This window comes from Salmo salar, chromosome ssa28, assembly GCF_905237065.1.
Source record: "Salmo salar chromosome ssa28, Ssal_v3.1, whole genome shotgun sequence".
NCBI lineage: Eukaryota > Metazoa > Chordata > Actinopteri > Salmoniformes > Salmonidae > Salmo > Salmo salar.
In genome coordinates this window covers 12,391,261-12,406,760 of record NC_059469.1, presented here as the reverse complement: position 1 = coordinate 12,406,760, position 15,500 = coordinate 12,391,261, and the positions used below count along the sequence as shown (strand labels likewise).

General features: G+C 42.3%; 1 protein-coding gene and 1 non-coding gene across 2 annotated transcripts in view; both read right to left on the bottom strand.

Annotated features, from left to right (window-relative positions):
- Positions 1-15,500, bottom strand: part of gas7b (growth arrest-specific 7b) — a 52,676-nt gene that overhangs the window by 33,748 nt on the left and 3,428 nt on the right. The window lies entirely within an intron of this gene.
- Positions 6,155-6,228, bottom strand: trnav-uac (transfer RNA valine (anticodon UAC)). The gene has a single exon. It is a non-coding gene; the product is annotated as a tRNA-Val (tRNA).

Sequence of the window (15,500 nt, the reverse complement as noted above, 5' to 3'; positions counted from 1 at the left end):
ATAAATCTATGATTATCGAGAATTTCCATTTTTCTACGGCTGGCTACCCCTACCCCGGTCACAAGCTCTGTACCCCCCACAGCAACTTTCCCAAGCCTGCCCCATTTCTCCTTCACCCAAATCCAGATAGCTGATGTTCTGAAAGAGTTGCAAAATCTAGACCCCTATAAATCAGCTGGGCTAGACAATCTGGACCCTCTCTTTCTAAAATTATCCGCCGCAATTGTTGCAACCCCTATTACTAGCCTGTTCAACCTCTTTCGCATCGTCTGAGATCCCCAAAGATTGGAAAACTGCCGCGGTCATCCCCCTCTTCAAAGGGGGAGACAGTCTAGACCCAAACTGCTACAGACCTATATCTATCCTACCCTGCCTTTCTAAGGTCTTCGAAAGCCAAGTTGACAAAACAGATCACCGACCATTTTGAATCCCACTGTACCTTCTCCGCTATGCAATCTGGTTTCCGAGCTGGTCATGGGTGCATCTCAGCCACGCTCAAGGTCCTAAACGATATCATAATCGCCATCGACAAAAGACAATACTGTGCAGCCGTATTCATCGACCTGGCAAAGGCTTTCAACTCAGTCAATCACCGCATTCTTATCGGCAGACTCAACAGCATTGGTTTCTCAAATGACTGCCTCGCCTGGTTCACCAACTACTTCTCAGACAGAGTTCAGTGTGTCAAATCGGAGGGCCTGTTGTTCGGACCTCTGGCAGTCTCTATGGGGGTGCCACAGGGTTCAATTCTCGGACCGACTCTTTTCTCTGTATACATCAATGATGTCACTCTTGCGGCTGGTGATTCTCTGATCCACCTCTACGCAGACGTCACCATTCTGTATACTTATGGCCCTTCTTTGGGCACTGTGGTAACTAACCTCCAGACGAGCTTCAATGCCATAACTCTCCTTCCGTCACCTCCAACTGCTCTTAAATGCAAGTAAAACTAAATGCATGCTCTTCAACCGATCGCTGCCCACACTTGCCCGCCCGCCTAGCATCACTACTCTGGGCGGTTCTGACTTAGAATATGTGGACAACTACAAATACCTAGGTGTCTGGTTAGACTGTAAACTCTCCTTCCAGACTCATATTAAGCATCTCCAACCCAAAATTAAATCTAGAATCGGCTTCCTATTTCGCAACAGAGCATCGTTCACTCATGCTGCCAAACATACCCTCGCAAAACTGACTATCCTGCCGATCCTTGACTTCGGCGATGTCAATTACAAAATAGCCTCCAACACTTTACTCAGCAAATTGGATGCAGTCTATCACAGTGCCATCTGTTTCGTCACCAAAGCCCCATATACCACCCACCATTGCGACCTGTATGCTCTCATTGGCTGGCCCTCGCTTCATATTCGTCGCCAAACCCACTGTCTCCAGGTCATCTATAAGTCCTTCCTAGGAAAAGCCCCGCCTTATCTCAGCTCACTGGTCATCATAGCAGCACCCACCCGTAGCACGCGCTCCAGCAGGTATATTTCACTGGTCACCCCCAAAGCCTATTCCTGCTTTGGCCGCCTTTCCTTCCAGTTCTCTGCTGCCAATGACTGGAACGAATTGCAAAATCACTGGAAGCTGGAGACTCATATCTCCCTCACTAACTTTAAGCATCAGCTATCAGAGCAGCTTACAGATCATTGCACCTGTATATAGCCCATCTGTAAATAGCCCATCCAACTACCTCATCCCCATATTGTTATTTATTTTATTTCTATTTTTTATTTTTTGCTCCTTTGCACCCCAGTATCTCTACTTGCACATTCATCTTCTGCACATCTATCACTCCAGTGTTTATTTGCAAAATTGTAATTATTTCGCCACTATCGCCTATTTATTGCCTTACCTCCCTAATCTTACTTCATTTGCACACACTGTATATAGACTTTTCTATTGTGTTATTGACTGTACGTTTGTTTATTCCATGTGTAACTCTGTGTTGTTTGTGTCACACTGCTTTGCCTTACCGTGGCCAGGTCACAGTTGTAAATGAGGACTTGTTCTCAACTGGCTTACCTGGTTAAATAAAGGTGAAATAAAATAAATAAAAATGTAAATTGATTTTTATTTGGATTCTATGTAATGGACATACACAAAATATTCCAAATTGGTGAAGTGAAAAAAATAACTGTATTCACGCCCTTTGCTATGAAGTACCCTAAATAAGATCTGGTGCTACCAATTACCTTCAGAAGTCACATTATTAGTTAAATGAAGTCCACCAGTGTGCAATCTAAGTGTCACATGATCTGTCACATGATCTCAGTATATATACACACACACACCTGTTCTGAAAGGCCCCAGAGTATGCAACACCACCAAGCAAGGGGCACCACCAAGCAAGCGGCACCATGAATACGAAGGAGCTCTCCAAACAGGTCAGGGACAAAGTTGTGGAGAAGTACAGATCAGGGTTGGGTTATAAAAAATATCAGAAACGTTGAACATCCCACGGAGCACCATTAAATCCGTTATTAAAATATGACAAGAATATGGCACCACAACAAACCTGCCAAGAGAGGGCCACCCATGAAAACTCATGGACCAGGCAAGGAGGGCATTAATCAGAGAGGCAACAAAGAGACCAAAGATAACCCTGAATGAGCTGCAAAGCTCCACAGAGAAGATTGGAGTATCTGTCCATAGGACCACTTTAAGCCGTACACTCCACAGAGCTGGGCTTTATGGAAGAGTGGCCAGAAAAAAGCCATTGCTTAAAGAAAAAAATAAGCAAAAACATTTGGTGTTTGCTAAAAGGCATGTGGGAGACCCCCCAAACATATGGAAGAAGGTACTCTGGTCAGATGAGACTACAAATTGAGCTTTTTGGCCATCAAGGAAAACGCTATGTCTGGCGCAAACCCAACACCTATCATCACCCCAAGAACACCATCCCCATGTTTTTCCATCGACAGGGACTGGGAAACTGATCAGATTTGAAGGAATGATGGATGGTGCTAAATACAGGGAAATCCGTTTCAGTCTTCCAGAGATTTGAGACTGGGAAGGAGCTTCACCAATGACCCTAAGCATACTGCTAAAGCAACACTTGAGTGGTTTAAGGGGAAACATTTAACATGTCTTGGAATGGCCTAGTCAAAGCCCAGACCTCAATCCAATTGAGAATCTGTGGTATGACTTAAAGATTTCCGCTGGTGTACTGCACCTATCCAAAAATCCCAGTGGCTAGATGTGCCAAGCTTATAGAAACATACCCCAAGAGACTAATTGCTGCAAAAGTTGTCTCTACAAAGTATTGACTTTGGGGGGTGAATAGTTCCGTTTTTTTGTCTTACTTCTTGTTTGTTTCACAATACAAAATATTTAATATTCAAAGTGGTTGGCATGTTGTGTAAATCAAATGATACAACCCCCCCTTCCCAAAATCAAGGTAACAAAATAGGAAAAATGCAAAGGGGGTGAATACTTTTGCAAGCCACTGTATGCGAGCACACTCGTTTGGTTCGCATAGCTGACTTCAGCTTGCCGCCAGCTGAACTGAAGCACGCTTATGTCTTTACACTAAAAGGGCATGATCATAATTTACAGTATTATTCCAGCCTCATAGTGTGGAAATATATACAGTGCCTTCAGAAAGTATTCACACCCCTTGACAGTTTCCACATTTTGTTGTGTTACAGCCTAAATTTAAAAGGGATTAAATATCGGGGGGGGGGGGGTGTTTGTCACTGGCCTACACACAATACCCCATCATTGTTATGGCACGCCTAAATAAGTTCAAGAGTAAAAATGTACTTAACAAGTCACATAAGTTGCATGGACTCACTCTGTGTGCAATACGTGTTTAACATGATTTCTGAAAGACTACCTCATCTCTGTACCCCACACATACAATTATCTCTAAGGTCCCTCAGTCAAGCAGTGAATTTCAAACACAGATTCAACCACAAAGACCAGGGAGGTTTTCCAATGCCTCACAGATAAAGACACCTATTGGTAGATGGGTAAAGAAAGTAGACATTGAATATAATTTTCAGCATGATGAAGTTATTAAACTTTGGATTGTATATCAATACATCCAGTCACTACAATTCTGTTGCCGGAGAAGAAGGAAACCACTAAGTGATTTCACAACGAGGCAATGTCACAATGTTGACTTTAAAATAGTAACAGAGTTTAATAGCTGTGATAGTAGAAAACTGAGGATGGATCAACAACATTGTAGTTACTCCACAATACTAACCTAAATGACAGAGTGAAAAGAAGGAAGCCTGTACAGAATTTTTTTTAAATATTACAAAACAGGCAAAGCAATTAACTTTTTGTCCTGAATACAAAGTGTTACGTTTGGGGCACGTATTGGAGCTAAGCACAGGCAGTTCAAGCACTGAGTTACAGTTGACGTAAATATACTTGAAAATCTATGACAGGACCTGAAAATGGTTTTCTAGCAATAATCAACAAAACAATGACAGAACTTGAAGAATTTTGAAAATAATTGTAAAAAATAATAATAAATAAAAATGGGCAAATGGTGCTCAATCCAGGTGTGGAAAGCGCTTGGAGACTTACCCAGAAAGACTCACAGCTGAAATCGCTGCCAAAGGTGCTTCTACAAAGTATTGACTCAGGGGTCAATAGTTTGGACACACATACTCATTTCAGGGTTTTTCTTTAATTGTACTATTTTCTACACTGTAGAAGAACAATGAAGACATCAAAACTATGAAATAACACATATGGAATCATGTATTAACCAAAGAAAGTGGTAAACAAATAAAAATATATTTTATATTTGAGATTCTTCAAAGTAGCCACCCTTCGCCTTGATGACAGCTTTGCACACTCTTGGCATTCTCTCACCAAGCTTCATGAGGTAGTCACCTGGAATGCATTTCAATTAACAGGTGTGCCTTGTTAAAAGTTAATTTATGGAATTTCTTTCCTTCTTTATGCGTTTGAGCCAATCAGTTGTGTTGTGACAAGGTAGGGGGGTATACAGAAGATAGCCCTATTTGGTAAAAGACCAAGTCCATATTATGGCACGAACAGCTCAAATAAGCAAAGAGAAATGACAGTCCATCATTACTTTAAGACATGAAGGTCAGTCAATTACGAACATTTCAAGAACTTTGAAAGTTTCTTCAAGTGCTGTCGCAAAAACCAAGCATTATGAAGAAACTGGTTCTCATAAGGACCTCCACAGGAAAGGAAGACCCAGAATTACCTCTGCTGCAGAGGATAAGTTCATTAGAGTTACCAGCCTCAGAAATTGCAGCCCTAATAAATGCTTCAGAGTTCAAGTAACAGACATCTCAACATCAACTGTTCAGAGGAGACTGCGCGAATCGGGACTTCATGGCCGAATTGCTGCAAAGAAACCACTACTAAAGGACACCAATAATAAGAAGAGACTTCCTTGGGCCAAGAAACACGAGCAATGGACATTATACTGGTGGAGAGTCCAAATTTGAGATTTTTGGTTCCAACCGCCATGTCTTTGTGAGATGCAGAGTAGGTGAACGGATGATCTCCGCATTTGTGGTTTCCACCGTGAAGCATGGAGGAGGAGGTGTGATGGTGATTTACTGGTGACACAGTCTGTGATTTTTTTTTTATTCTAGGCACACTTAACCAGCATGGCTAACACAGCATTCTGCAGCGTCACGCCATCCCATCTGGTTTACGCTTAGTGGGGCCCATATTTGTTTTTCAACAGGACAATGACCCAACATACCTCCAGGCTGTTTAAGGGCTATTTGACCAAGAAGGAGAGTGATGGAGTGCTGCATCAGACGACCTGGCCTCCACAAACACCCGACCCGACCCAATTGAGATGGTTTGGGATGAGTTGGACCGCTGAGTGAAGGAAAGGCAGCCAACAAGTGCTCAGCGTGTGGGAACGCTTTCAATACTGTTGGAAAAGCATTCCAAGTGAAGCTGGTTGAGAGAATGCCAAGAGTGTGCAAAGCTGTCATCAAGGCAAAGGGTGGCTACTTTGAAGAATCTAAAATTATTATTTATATATATATATTATATATATATTATTTATATATTATTTATATATATATATATCTTTTTGGTTCCTACATGATTCCATATGTGTTATGTCCAGAGCGACTTACGACTTATCCAGAGCGACTTACATTTGCAAATGTATACTTCTTTTTTTTTTTTTTCGTACTGCCCCCCGTGGGAATCGAACCCACAACCCTGGCGTTGTAAACACCATGCTCTAACAACTGAGCCACACGGGACTTATGTCATAGTTTTGATGTCTTCACTATTATTATACAATGTAGAACATAGTAAAAATATAGAAAAATGAGGAGGTGTGTCCAAACCCTTGACTGGTACTGTATGTAAATGAGATATTTCTGTATTTCACTTTTAATAAAACAGAAGAAAAAAAATGAAACATGATTCCACTTTGTCATTATGGGGTAAATGGTTGAGAGAAAAAAAAATATTTAATCAATTTTGAATTCAGGCAAGGGGGGTGAATACTTTCTTAAAAGCACTGTTTAAAAACACAAGAAACTCACGTTTTTACTGTTCTGGGCCTTTAAAGTGAAAAAGTCTCAGTGAAACTCTGTTAACGTGGAATTGCCCTGAAGTATTCCAACATCATATAAGCTCATTCACAGACCTCCTACTACGGTTATTCTTAATGACCTTTAAATACATCTAATCCCTCTCTTCAGCTAATCATCAAGATCATGCTTAGCGTAGTCTGGTTTGTTGGTTGGTGATGGGCTGGAGCAAAAGCCTCCACACCCCTCCTGACCACTAAACTAGAGTCTAGTAACAGGCAATGCAAGCAGCTTGAGTCATACATATTTGACCAGTCATAATTCCATCAACTTGGAATGCTGGAAAGTTGCTATGGAACACATTTTCAGCGCTAACATGCATGCATGGGGTGGCAGCGTAGCCTAGTGGTTAGAGCGTTGGACTAGTAACCGAAAGGTGACAAGTTCAAATCCCCGAGCTGACAAGGTACAAATCTGGCGTTCTGCCCCTGAACAAGGCAGTTAACCCACTGTTCCTAGGCCGTCATTGAAAATAAGAATTTGTTCTTAACTAACTTGCCTAGCTAAATAAAGTAAAAAAAAAAAAATGCATCATCATCCTAACAATCAGACACAACCTGTACACAATTGTTTCTGATTTAATAGTCAACTAGTCATTTTAATCTATGAAAGGGATATGAGTCAGCATTCTAGAATGTTATAATGATCTGGGAGGAATAGGGTCTAACATGAATGAATCACCAATATTACACAAAATGTCTCTGAGAATCAAAAAACACATCAGCACATTCCCTCACTAATGCTGGGAATAAGAATCCATGCTGCTTAGTCTTCAAATGATGACATCACCAACTTGCAGGAGTCATTTATATAATTGAAGGCAGAAACTGTCCCTCAAGACAGATTGTTCCTTTTCTGTCCCTCTCAGAATTAACTCATTTCATTCAGCACTTTCCAGGAAAAGAGAAGAGAAGATGAGAGGTTTGCTGCTGGTTCCACAAGGATGGAGAATATGAAGCAGAGTCAACCCTGGGTGACTTATACAGAACACGACAGCATTGCACTTCCTTTGATGGTCACTGTGTTATACATGTTCACATCCACCCTTCAGAAATGTATTTACTTAACTAACCTTGGATATTCCTCTATTTATTAAGAAATGGAGGCGTATAATATTTCGAAACAGAAAAATAAATAAATGGGATGGATGAATGAATGAGTGTAAGTGAGCATGCTGTCCTGATGGGGGTAGTGGTCAGAATGATGTCATAAAAGAGCAACCAAGATGTACGAACAAAAGGAGTAAACCAAAAGCAGCAGTTTCAGTGTTTTGTGTTTCTACACCCAAACAACAAGGGTCAAATCACCATTGTTTTCTCCTCGCATGAAAACAAATAAAAAGAGAGGTACTGTAAGGGATCATGTTGAGTGAAAGTGACCGTCACCGAAAGCAAATTTCCTGTAGAAACCCGAGACACCAACTGAGTGTCTGTTCACTTCCTCTTAAAAAGTCTGCCTCCTTGTCTGCTTCCATACGTCTGAAACACACACACACAGTCCACTGACATGGTTTAACCCCACATTAGCTGGGGAATGTGTAACACAATGTTGGGTCGCGTCTTGGTCTTATCAGTAAGGTGACACCATGGTTTTTCTCCTGCTCTGCAGATAACACTGAGGAAGACAGATGGGAGTGGGCTGTACTCAGTCAGGACATTGATTTCAAGAAAAGAGGACATCATTGGTTCACCCCATTGACATGGTCTGTTTTCTAGACGGCAATATCTCATTGACTGTCTTTGAACACGGTCACTGAGTGAATTTGTCTTCGAACTGTCAGTCGGTAAATCACCGCTCAAAGAGTATATGGGCTCTGTGAACTGGGCTCAACCATTTTAATAATGACAAACGTGTTGGACCTCAATGTAAAATCTCTAACCCTGCTTCACAACATTGGGAGAGGACACATCTTGAATGAACTTTTCATATGAACCATGCATTGATATCAATGGGGAGTTAGGATTCAGGCCACAATTAGGCACATGGGGATGCAGTGAGTGAGGGAACGAGCACCGCGCACCTACGTGTGCTGGGAACTAGGAACTTTGACAGCACATGGAGCCAGCTTGTCCCGGCATACGCAACATTAAATAATGCACCATGCCAGATGGTTAACCTCGACAACCCCAGACTGCCTGTGGCTCTGCATTCACAGGATGCCAGAACAGCCCCTGGCTAAGAACATATGGTTTCAGCTATGGCTGTCTGGAGAGCAACAACAACAACAATCATGGTTGTCACTGTGAATAGCTGGCTGTCTGTGTTCTGTAGAGCCACAACAATCATGGCCGCCATCATGTTTCGAACACAGTATCTATTCCGTTCTGATTTTCTTTGACACGTCGCTTATTCCATAAACCTAGAACCTAGTACAGTCCCCCAAGTCATAAAGAGAGTTACCGTAAGCTCAAGCTGAGGATCATTTCAACACAAGCCAACGCCATTGATTCATTTTTGCTGAAATAACCAAATCAAGTCACCCGACCTTAGTTAATAATGACTAGCCCCAGTAGGGCTACGAGTAAACAAGCATGCTTATTATAAGAACAGAGTGGTCCATGGTATGTATGGCATGACGGACACATCCCTGTGATGGTTTACAGCCACGTTTCCCACACCCCAAAAACACAAACAGCATCTCTTACTATGGAAAAACTAAACAGCTCATAGCTTTCCATTTCAGTGCCACTGGCTCCCCGCCTGGAAAACCAGGAATCATTTGTCAAATTCCCTTCGGAAAAATGGCTGTAAATACCCTGGGCCTGTGGAGGAGGTCGGTGAGAGTACGAAGAGGCATTCATCTATGCCGTTACCCTTTCACCTGAGTTGTAATAGGCTAGCTAAGACCTGAGGAAGAGAGAGAAAGTGCTATGTTGAGAACAAACATTAAAAAGGATAGTTCACTCCACAGCAGTCAAAGTGGGTCAGAAGTTTTAAGTTTGCTGAAAGTGGTAGAGCTTCCAACAAGGAATATGAACTCTTGGATCCATCTAATTCAATTATACATTTAGGATGGACACAGAGACATTTGATATACAGCTTTTAAAGTTTTGTATAAATAAATATGTCGACTGGACCTCTGCGTAAAATAAATCACTATTTGTTAACCATGTTTTTGTTAAAAGTAACATCAAGAAGAGAGAAAACTGGGTTATGGAAGTACTAAGGCTAATTCCCTAGCCTCACCAGAAATAGTGTAAACATTAGATTGGGTTTCAGACCACCCAATAGCAATTATTTTTATATCATATCAATGTCTTCAAGACAAATGAATAGAATTTAAAGATGTAAAACTTCTGGCTTGATTAATTGAAAAGATTCTAATATTGAAGTTGAAGGAAAAAATGTATTTAAAAATTAATTGCAGCAAGTCATTCAAATCTCATTTAGAACGAGACCAACAATTGTGGGCTTCTGTCTTAGAATTAATTTTTCTATGAGTTTCTCTTCAACTTCCATCTGGGTTTTGACATCAGTTTATTAGTGTTTGACAACATAAGTAGGTGATTCACTGAGTAGATACTGAACGGTCAGCAGGTTTGTGAAATGGAGGTCGCCCACTCATGGACTGAGAGGAGAAATGTGCAGCCTCAGTATTAGTGGTCTTCCAGAGTTTTAACAGAGGATTACCAGTCAGGTCCTTGTCCAAAGCTTAGCTGCCCTTACTCATGCCTGAATTACTCAGACTCCTGACATGCGGTGGTGTGAGCTCAGTGTGTGTGTGTGTACCACAGGAGGTTGGTGGAACCTTAATTGGGGAGGACGGGCTCGTGGTAATGGCTGGAGCGGAATCGGTGGAATGGTATCAAATACGTCAGACACATGGTTTCCATGTGTTTGATGCCATTCAGATCGTTCCAGCCATTATTATGAGCCGTCCTCCCCTCAGCAGCCTCCACCCACCCGTGCGTGCCTGTGCGCGTGTGTGTGCGTGTGCGCGTGTGTGTATATGTGTTCAGCCTGTCCTCCAGTGACCTCTAGTCAAACATCTGGATGTAGGAAGATGGGGGTATGAGGGTCAGGGTCTGTATGTGAAACAACGAGGTTCTGTTCTAGTTGAGCCAGGGATGGAAGTGTCCTGTACGCGACCAGGTATAAGACAACACGCCAGAACAGAGGTGGAACAGTATCATGAACCAAGGACATCAAGCCATTACAGAGAACATAAAGAAAGTTCCCAGTACACCAGGGCCAACCAACTGTAACAGTTCTTTCAACTGTGGTTTAAATAAGTACATGTTGCTCAGTATACAGAAACATTGAGGTCGCAAACAACGCTGGCGATGACTCTTGACAATGAGAAATGTTTGGAGTTTTCCAATACTCCCAAATGTTGTACATCCTCAAAGCATCCGAAGGAGCCTTGGGCTGTACAGAGATACGATGTGAACACAAGCCACAAGCCAAACAATGTGCATATATTTACATGCCAGCATATAGCCACAAACAGGGGCTGGACACACACACACACACACACACACACACACACACACACACACACACACACACAAAATCAGAGCAGAGGGTACCTCCTAGTCATGAGGGATGGCAAAAATAGTAGCACGGTACACACCGTCTCTGTTTACTTTGCCTCTGCATCTCTCCCTCTCTTCCACTGTGATCTCTCCATCCCACCCTATCCTGTCCAGTCAGCAGATGCAGTGTCAGAGGAACAGAGGTGTGACTGATGGTGGAAATGCCTGTTTCCTATTATTCACTCATAAATACCTTTACTGTACTCTTATCAGCACCATCATATTTATATACCCAGAGTCACTTGCCTTCATAGGTCACTACCAGTAATTACAATGATGAAGGACTGGTGAATGTTGATGTGTACTTTCAGACCATGCTAAAGCTATACTAAAAGCCAATAGGAAATATGGATGCTGTCAGGGTACATTTCCCCCTCAAATGTAGATAAAAGGCTCTGGTACACACACATGGTTATGACTCAGCAAATATGAGCTCTTCACAATCTATCGTCATCCGTTCAACAATGGCTCCCAATGGAGAGTGGAGCAGCCAGCTAACGGCTGTTGCCCAAGACTTCGGGAGGCTGCGAAGGAGAAGAGGAGAGAGTTCTCAACCCTGTGAGATCACTCAGCCAGTGACGGGCGGCTAGGGGGCCCAGGCCTCTCTCTCAGGGTGTGAGGAATACAGTCAGAAAGAAACATCTCTCACACGCACACAGTCACACACGCTCACTTAGTCATTACTACCGTAAGACTCTGTCTAGCAGACGCAAGGGTACAGTGGAAAGACTAACTGAAATGAGAGAGGGAAGTGAGACAGAGAGCGAGAGAGAGCTCTGCTTTGGGCTGTAGAGTATGGGGGCAGTAGGAGACGTCTTTATTTGGAAGAGGTTGTTTTGGTTTAGGGCTATTGTGAGAGCCTGAAGCCACATTCCCAGATGCGCACACACACACACACAGAAACTAGACACACATTCAGTCACAATGAGAGAGAAACACAGGCTATGAGACATAAGGAAGCAGACAATGGCAGACAGTGTGTGGTGAGTGCTAGGGTGCTCCCTACGTGCAACAAAGCCCGTTTTGTGCTTCCTCTGCCCATACCAGTTTATGTGGATTGCACAAGACCTGTACCATGCCTTGTAAGTCCCTCTATCCCTCCTCCGGTCTCCTTCTCTAGCCTTACAAATTTAACTGATAACACTGCAGAAGTGACGCGAGACAATTGAGTTAGTGCAGCATGTGGAATGGCTCTACTGACTGCTAAGGTCATGCTGTACAGTGGAAGATCATATATCTTGTATTCACTCATTCACTCATTGTATTCACTCATTCACTCAAACAAAGAAATACAGACACAATCATTCTACTTGAATAGTATCCCAGGTAGGAGATATCAAACTGCCTGCAACTACACAGTACCTACACCCTAGTAACTCATGTCCTTTATAAAACATGGAAAATCCTCATCTGCAGCTACCGTGTACAGCTGAGTAAACAAACAGTCTGGTTGTTATTCAAAGTAGTCCGAGTAACTACGGTATGATACTGAATAAATATCAGATTATATGCAATTTAGTGGAAAGTGTTTACCACGGGTATGACGTCAGCATTGGGAGTGGTGGTTAGAGAGTTGTAGAGTTTTCCCATGTTCCTGGCAGGGAAACACCTGGCAGTGTGGTGTGTAGGGGGGCAGTAGGTCTCAGCAGCTCCCTGACCCTCACATTCCTCTACAGGGGGATTATGCCAGCCTAAATGACTATCTACCTACCCCCTGTGTGAGGAGCCCAGAGTCCTAACACTACACTAGCCCAGTTACAACCACAGATACGGTTTCATAACACAGCTGACTAAGCCACTGAGGGAAGGCTTTAAAAGACTAATGAGAGGGGTTTTTATTTTTCATATTTAACTAGGCAAGTCAGTTAAGAACAAATTCTTATTACAATGACGGCCTAGCGGAGAACAGTGGATTAACTGCCGTGTTCAGAACGACAGATTATGTCTTACCTTGTCAGCACGGGGTTTCGATCCAGCAACTTTTCTGTTACTGGCCCAACCCTCTATCCACTAGGCTACCTGCCGTAAGTTCCCTTATGGAAAAAAACATGAATTCCACACGTGTTCCAAAAACACACAGGTTTTCAGTTGAATAAGATCAGATCAGTTGGCTAATTCAGTATATTGCCTGGTTTCATTTATTCATTTGAAAGTGTAACATTAAAACACGACTCTTTGAAAACATATGCCATATGGAGATAAATAATATCTCTTACAAAAATAAAATGAAACGTGTTTTTGGAACACTTCACATGTGATCAAGTTATCACATGTTGCATTACTTGTTGTCACATGTTATGACATTAACTTCACATAAGATCCCATGCCTAATTTCAACAGTAGAAAAAGGTCTGCCTCATACTGCTGTTAGTAGATGTGAAAACCTCAACAAGTAAAATGATTTAGTCATTGTTTGAGAGTCAAGGTGAACTCTCTACCCTAGTCTCTACAGATGGTCCATCTTAGGCCCATCTGCAGCGTTGGGGTTACACATACATCCACTACCCACATTCATATTTCAGGAGCAACGGGGGCGTCATGATTAGTTATGGGAGTGGTGCCCCAGTAACGCTGACCCTGCCCAGCTGTCATCTAGACTAGAACTGTGGTCTCCATGCCCACACAGCACAGAATATAGCAGGCCTCATTGCCTCACCATGCCAGCTCCCTCAGTCACGCCAGTGCTGATAATCACACTAGACTGTCTTTGGGTTGGAGATTAGAGCGAGAGTGTGTGTGAGAGAGAGTGGGCTACTGAGGAGAGATGAATGCAGGATGCCATTCCATAGCAACTATTGGAATAATCAAATAATGATAATATAGCACGGACACCACAAAACCCAGTAAGTTACACTATAACCTATAGTCTAATCTGTTTTGATTGGAACAGAGGCTAGCTAAAATACATGTAAAGGAAATGAGCAAAATACATTTACAGTAAGCTGTGAGCTACTTCAAGATGATTAGGCAAAGGAAAGTGACATCACACCAAAGTGCTAATTAGTTTAGCGTGGAGACTAAATTGTTTTCTGGTAATAGTCGGTCATTGCCAACTCACCAACGTGGTAAATGGCTGTATATGTAACTAACTATTATACACCAAAATGTTAATGACTCATTCTTCGAACCAATCAAATTCTTTGTCCCCCGGAGAGCCATTTCCATTGGGTGAAATCTGTCATCAATGGTGTGTCTAATTGGTCCATTCATCTAGATTCTACAGCTTTCATTTCCTTTATCCTTTTTTCCCTCATCTCTTCCTCATTAAGCTCCACCTCAATTAGTTTGGCACTAATCAGCAATGACTTGACTTGATGACTCAATGGCATGATCCGTGATTCACCGTGCCCTGTTCCACTTCTGTTCATCAGTTAGGTTGTCATGACCACCAGAGTCATACCGGTACAGTTGAAGTCGGAAGTTTACATACACTTAGGTTGGAGTCATTACAACTTGTTTTTCAACCACTCCAAAAATGTGTTAACAATAAACTATAGTTTTGGCAAGTTGGTTAGGACATCTACTTTCTGCATGACACAAGTAATTTTTCCAACAATTGTTTACAGACAGATTATTTCACTTATAATTCATTGTATTACAATTCCAGTGGGTCAGAAGTTTACATACACTAAGTTGACTGTGCCTTTAAACAGCTTGGAAAATTCCAGAAAAGGATGTCATGGCTTTAGAAGCTTCTAATAGGCTAATTAACATAATTTGAGTTAATTGGAGTTGTACCTATATGGATGTATTTCAAGGCCTACCTTCAAACTCAGTGCTTCTTTGCTTGACATCATGGGAAAATCAAAAGAAATCAGCCAAAATTGGAGACCTCCACAAGTCTGGTTCATCCTTGGGAGCAATTTCCAAACGCCTGAAGGTACCACGTTCATCTGTACAAACAATAGTACGCAAGTATAAACACCATGGGACCACGCAGCCGTCATACCGCTCAGGAAGGAGATGCGTTCTGTCTCCTAGAGATTAACATACTTTGGTGCGAAAAGTGCAAATCAATCCCAGAACAACAGCAAAGGACCTTGTGTAGATGCTGGAGGAAACAGGTACAAAAGTATCTATATCCACAGTAAAACGAGTCCTATATTGACATAACCTGAAAGGCCGCTCAGCAAGGAAGAAGCCACTGCTCCAAAACCGCCATAAAAAAGCCAGACTACAGTTTGCAAATGCACATGGGGGAAAAAAATCGTGCTTTTTGGAGAAATGTCCTCTGGTCTGATGAAACAAAAATAGAACTCTTTGGCCATAATGACCATCGTTATGTTTGGAGGAAAAAGGGGGAGGCTTACAAGCCGAAGAATACCATCCCAACCGTGAAGCATGGAGGTGGCAGCATCATGTTGTGGGGGTGCTTTGCAGCAGGAGGGCCTGGTGCACTTAA